The sequence below is a fragment of the Miscanthus floridulus genome, unplaced genomic scaffold (assembly GCF_019320115.1).
Source record: "Miscanthus floridulus cultivar M001 unplaced genomic scaffold, ASM1932011v1 os_2733_1_2, whole genome shotgun sequence".
NCBI lineage: Eukaryota > Viridiplantae > Streptophyta > Magnoliopsida > Poales > Poaceae > Miscanthus > Miscanthus floridulus.
Genome location: NW_027098480.1, coordinates 1 through 6,447, shown reverse-complemented (window position 1 = coordinate 6,447; position 6,447 = coordinate 1). Strand labels below are relative to the sequence as shown.

Sequence of the window (6,447 nt, the reverse complement as noted above, 5' to 3'; positions counted from 1 at the left end):
GATATTCGAGTGCATGCCACACTCTTGAAGCCTGAAACGTTCTGCAATGCAGAGCTGACAGCTTATGGGTATTTCCTTTGTCATATCTGCAATGCAGAGCTGATAGAGCATGCCACCTATGTAACACGGATACGCCAGGAAAGGTGCCGTATCCCGTATCGGATACAGATACGCGTTCGATACGTGATGGATACATATCATAAGAGTAGTCTGATTTTTTATTAATTTCGTGAATATTGAGTACGTCGGCCGATACTGCCCACCCATTCGATACGGCCTAGCCCAACAAACACTCACGCACTCCCTTCCTCTGTCCCCAACACCAGCCCCCGACGCCCCCTGCACTTCGCGCCGCCTCCAGCAAACACGCGTGTTGATGCCTCGTCCTTGCTCACCGGCTGCCCGCGAAGAGCCTCCGCCCCTGCTCGCTGGACCGCCGGCAACGTCTGTCCCCGCGACATGGATCCAGGCGTCCAGCGACCTCCCGTGAGTTCATCCCCTTCCCTGTTCTCGATCCTACTATATTTATGCAGTTCATGACTTATTGTTGCTTGATTTCTTTGGTCCGCACTTCCTCTTCCTCTGTCCGTTCTCCATCTACTCTGTTTTTGCATTTCTTAATTTCTTGTTGATTTTCTTTTGTATGCAGTGGATGGCGTCTGGCGTCTCCAAATATGAGTAGATGACGTCTCCTTTTTCGGTTCTCGATCTACTCTGCAGCTTGATGTTGTGGAATGTGGATGAGTGAAACAAATGAGAAAATAGGGAGTTGATGCGAGCCTGGATGCCATTTATTAATAGTAAAACGAATAATAGAACTTAAGTAGTTAAGTATACTACAATGTTTTATTATTATTAGTTTTAATATGTATTATTATCTTTTTAATTTGAAAATAGTAAAACATATCCGCGTATCGGATTTTTTTAGAAAATTGTCGTATCCGTGCATCCGTATCCTCCCGATATAGATACGCGTATCCGTATCCGTGCTGCATAGCATGCCGCACTCTTGATGTACTCCTACGTGAATACATTGTACGCTCACTGCTGCATCAAATATGCCTCCTGCTACTCCATCAAGTGTGGCGTACTAGTAGGACAGTTAGTGTTAACAGCAGGATGGTTCATATATTCACCATGCATGCAAGATGCAAACTCTATCGAAACAAAAACAATGCCCAAACGTGAAATGGAACTCCCGGACTCACAGTTGACTGAAACAGGACAACAACATCTCCTCTGAGAATCTCTGGCTCCTCCAACTCCGTCCAGCGCATGGCATCAGTGAGCCGGTACGAATTCCAACACTACCACACCCCAAACTCGCTCACCTGTTTCACACATCACGCCCCTTCGCCCTCCCTCCGAACTCATCACCCCTATAAATCTCCCTCTACATCGCAGCTCCTCGCTTCCAAACCCCTGGCAACACCTTGCAACCATGCCGTCCGCTCGCAGCGCTCATCTCCTCCTCACCATCTCCATTCTGCTGCTCCTACTCTGTCCTCTAACACGCGCATTCCCACTGCCATCACCACCTTCTGCGTCGTCAAACGCCGCCTCCCCGTCGCCGCCTCCTCCGGTGCCGCCGCCGCTACCGCGAGGCCTACCACGGATCATACCGGCGTGGTCGCTGCCCGTGAACCCGTTCACGGCGAAGGCGGCGTTCATCCTGTACTGGAACCGGAAGGTGCGCGGCAACCGCCCGCACCCGGCCTTCCTCTTCGCCAAGCTGTCGCCGCTCTCGGCGCCGGACGCCGCCACGTTCTCTACGCTGGCCTCCGCGGGCAAGCTCGCCTCCCGCATCCGCGACTTCTGCGCCGCGGCGTCCCTGCTCTGCCCGTCCACCCCCGCGGCGTCCTGGTCGGCGGCGTCGTCCTCGTCCGTGGACGGTGCCGCCGGCAGCGTGGCGGCCTCCTCCTCCGCCGCGCCGTTCAAGAACTACGAGAACGGGAACTTCAGCAGCTACGGCAACAGTGGCGGCGGCGGCTCTGACCAGTTCGCGGTCTACTCCAGCGGGAAGAGCGGACCCGTTGACTCGTTCAAGCAGTACGGCAAGGGCTCGCTGGGACGGAACGACTCCTTCGCCAACTACGAGGAGGGGGGAAACGTCGGCACCTCCAGCGGAACAACTCCTACACCACCGGAGCCACCGGCGGCGCCGGGGAGTTCGCCAGGTACGCTGGACAGACCAACACGGTGGCGGTGACCTTCGCTACCTACGCTACGACAACACGGGCAACGGCCGTACGCACGAGTTCACGGCCTACTCGCAGGACGCCAACTCCGGCGTGCAGAGCTTCACTGGCTACGGCAAGACCGCGAACGGCACAGGCGAGTCCTTCAAGACCTACGGGAACAACTCTAACACCGTCGCGTCCGGCTTCATCAACTACGGCGAGAAGGCCAACGGCTTCAACGACACGTTCGCTTCCTACGGCCTCGACGGGAACGCGCTCCGGAACACGTTCCGGAGCTACGCCTCCGGCAGCAACGCGGGCGTCGACGAGTTCATGGCGTACAGGGACGAAGCCAACGTCGGCTATGACAGCTTCACGTCGTACGCGAACAACGCCAATGGTGCGGCCGCCGACTTCGACAGCTACGGCAAGTCGACCAACCCTGAGAGCGTGGCGTTCAAGGGGTACGGCCAGGGCTCCAACCCCAACCACCGCATCGGCTTCACGCAGTACCAAGGAAAACAATTTCGGCGAAATTTCGCCGAAAAACCCGAAATTTTGTATGTTTCGGTGGGTCCCGAAAAAAATCCCATGCCGGTCAAAATTTTCAGCTCAATTCGGCCTCCCCGCCTAAATTGCGCGCCAAAAGGCCCAGAACGCGATTCCCGCCGTCCAGCCCACCATATAGTCCCCCGAAACCCTAAATCCACTCATTTTACTCCCCAAATCGACCTCTGCTCCCGAGTCCCGACCGACACGGACACCCGCGGCACCAGCGCGTTGCCGGCGCCCGCCCTCACGCCTGCGCCGCGTGCCCGCCCTCACGCCTGTGCCGCGCGGGTGGCCTCTCCCCAGCTCCCCGCCCATGCTGGCGCGCCACCGGCTCTCCCCGACCGTGCCGGCGCGCCGCCAGCCCTCCCCGCCCGTGCCGACGGTGGTGACGGGGCTGCCGATGGTGGTGACGGGGGCACGGGGTTGCCGACGGCGGAGGACCTAAATCACAAGCGGGGAAGGCGGAGAGCTGCCGACGGCGCGTCACTCCGGTCGCTGCCACAAGCAAGCAGGTGCAGGCCACCGCCACTGCCACTGCCACCTCCAGCAGCAGATAGTGAGTACCACTCTTGTGCGCTTCAGTTCCTGCAGGTTACAAATTCCGTTTTCAATCTGATTTAGTGCTAAATTGACCTGAGGCCTCTCATCTTATTTTTCCCCATTAACAACAGCCGTTAAGATTATTTGTGAAGATTCCATCTTACCATAGTTACACTGCATGCTTCGTCAACCATATCTGCAACTGGAAGCACTGACCACTGAGCAGCAAGCATCTGAAGTCACTGATAATTTCTTTTCCCATCAATAATGTTCAGATCTAAAATGCATGTGGTATACAGATTTTCAGAGAGGAAAATTGGTCCAATCTTTAGGCTTTATATTCTCATATACCATCTATATTCATGTATAAGTTCATGTTTATCCCCATGACCCTACTAAGCTCGAGTTAGGACATCTCTGAGTCACATTTGTTCCATCGATATACTACATTTGATGATAGTCCTTGTGTTGGATTTCTGTTCTATTAGCAGCATGATTTACTTCCTATTTTGAATTTCCTTTTGTGTCCTCTACTCCTCTTATGCAATTTCTACACAAGTAATTTATAATTTGTAGCATTCAATGTTCATCACTCTTGCTTTAGTGTAATAGTGCAAAGGAGAGGCTTCTGTACTATTAGAGTGAAAGGATTGCTGTGGCTATTGCCTAGATAAGCATGCTGGCTGATCTGTCTAGACTTCCATTCAGCACTGAGGTTCATTTTTAAGGTGGAAAGCAGGGATGCTATCTTTAGAAACAATTCCAGGTTCCACCATTTTGTGAAAAGGAGGTGTTCCTGTGGAGATTACTGGTGATTAAGTTTTATCCATCACTTGTTTTCCCATTGGCATTAGAAAGGATGTAGATTTCATTCTTAAGTTGTGCATGCTAATTGTTCGCAGTGCTTGAATCATGTTTAGCTGTGAGCTTGTGACTTATGTGTCTGATATTAGTTCACAGGTGGATAGAGTTTTTCCTTGGACTTTTGTACAGAAATAGTGATAGTACACCCTTATTTTCTAAATTTCAAGTGATTGGGTTCTTACCCTTATTTTGTACAGTAAATTGGTTGGTTTATAAGTGCCATATGAATCTGTTGAAAACAATATAAATGCGGTTATAAGTGCCATATAAATTGGTTACAGTTCTAATTTTGATTACCTCTTCCTTTTTCTCTCTTGCTGAAATGTTGCGTAAATTCATCAAAACCACATTACAGTTGCCTGTGTGATGAGCACCAAGTGCTAGCAACTAGTTAGTAGTACAGAAATCATGTCCGTATGTATACCAACATCAGTGTGCTTGGAAATCCAGGTTTATTTTCTTCCTCTTTCCCTGATGCAATGACACACAGCTCAATTTTGTTCCGTTTATGCAGCTTAGTTCCTGACGAAGCGCGACACCTGGGTCGGCAAGTCGCTCTCGCCACGCCAAGCACGGACTGCCCAGGTACGGGCTCAGTATGCATATGCAATTATGGTTTATGCATGGGGTGGCCTGCAATAAGTGTTTAGTTTTTGTATTTGCTCAATAAGCTGTGCACTTAATAGATGAAATTTGTTGTTTCATTTATCTGGACTAAACTGTCCACCTAAAAGTCACGGAACATTTGTTATAATCTGGTATAAATAAGTGTTTATTGTCACCGAGTTTCAGTACAATCGTGGAAGAAGATAAGTCATGATGGAGTTAACTCTATGTTTCAGTTTGAGGTGCATGAAAAATAGATAAAAGCTTCAAATCATTTAATCTCACTAGTAGAGAACAGACCTTTGATCCTCGGCCAAAATGAGCTCTAGTCCCGAAATTTTTTTGCCCCCGGGACTAGAAATACCTTTAGTCCCGGTTGGTGGCTCCAACCGGGACTAAAGGTCCGTGCCCAACGGCTACTGCGCCAGACAGAGATGGCAGGGACCTTTAGTCCCGGTTGGAGCCACCAACCTGGACTAAAGGTATACTTTTACTCCCGGTTGGTGGCTCCAACCAGGAGTAAATGTCTACTCCCGGGCCATGGCTGCGCCCGGGGTTGGAAAGTTACCTTTAGTCTCGGTTGGAGCCACCAACCGGGACTAAAGGTCCCCCCTTTATATCCCGGCCGTCTCCTTCCTCCCCGAGCCCGAGCTCAGCATATTTTGAAGCTCACTGCAGTAGTGTTCTTACTTCCTCCCTCCCTCCATTGTTCCTCCATCCATTCTTCGATTCCTCCGTCGATTTCTTCGATTTCTCCGTCGATTCTTTAGTTGTAAAGGTTACCAATCTCATACTTTTATTTTCACCATTGTCTTATTTCATTTTGTTCACTATATATATATGGTTCTTTATTGTGGTTTTTTTCATTTGTAAGCAATTTGAGCTCAAAATCACTTCAAGCTTGCATATTTACATGAAAGAAGGTTAAAGTAGCTAGTTGAACTTGCGGACCGTGTTCATCTCGGCGACCATGTTCTCTGCCGAGCGGTAACGGACGTCAAGGAGGAGCTTTGATTCTACGAGGGAGAGCGGCAACGGTCGTAGAAGACCGTGTTCCCTTCCTCGTAGAATCGGAGCTCTTCCTTGACCAAGTACGGTGCTGTCCGGTGGAGAAATGCTCGCCGAGATGATCACGTAAGCAAGTTCAACTAGTACGGATGGTTATTTATTCACATGTCCCGATATCATCGCAGTAGTCTGTCAATCACCGTACTTTTTATTTTAACTTTTTATAAAATGAAAAACTTAGAAAATAGTTAGAAAATTATAGAAAATCCGTACTAGTTGAACTTGCGGACCGTGTTTAGCTCGGCGAGCATGTTCTCTGTCGAGCGGTAACGGACATCAAGGAGGAGCTTTGATTCTATGAGGGAGAGCGACAACGGTCATGGGAGACCGTGTTCCCTTCCTCGTAGAATCGGAGCTCTTCCTTGACCAAGTACGGTGCCGTCCGGTGGAGAAATGCTCACCGAGATGATCACGTAAGTAAGTTCAACTAGTACGGATGGTTATTTATTCACATGTCCCGATATCGTCGCAGTAGTCTGTCAATCACCGTACTTTTATTTTAACTTTTTATGAAATGAAAAACTTAGAAAATAGTTAGAAAATTATAGAAAATCCGTACTAGTTGAACTTGCGGACCGTGTTCATTTCGGCGAGCATGTTCTCTGCCGAACGGTAACGAACGTCAAGGAGGAGCTTT

The 6,447-nt window shown here is 49.8% G+C and overlaps 1 pseudogene; it reads left to right on the top strand.

Moving 5' to 3' along the window:
* The first annotated feature begins 1,441 nt into the window (after nucleotides 1–1,441).
* LOC136535379 (BURP domain-containing protein 14-like) lies at nucleotides 1,442–3,353 on the top strand (annotated as a pseudogene).
* Nucleotides 3,354–6,447: the final 3,094 nt, after the last annotated feature.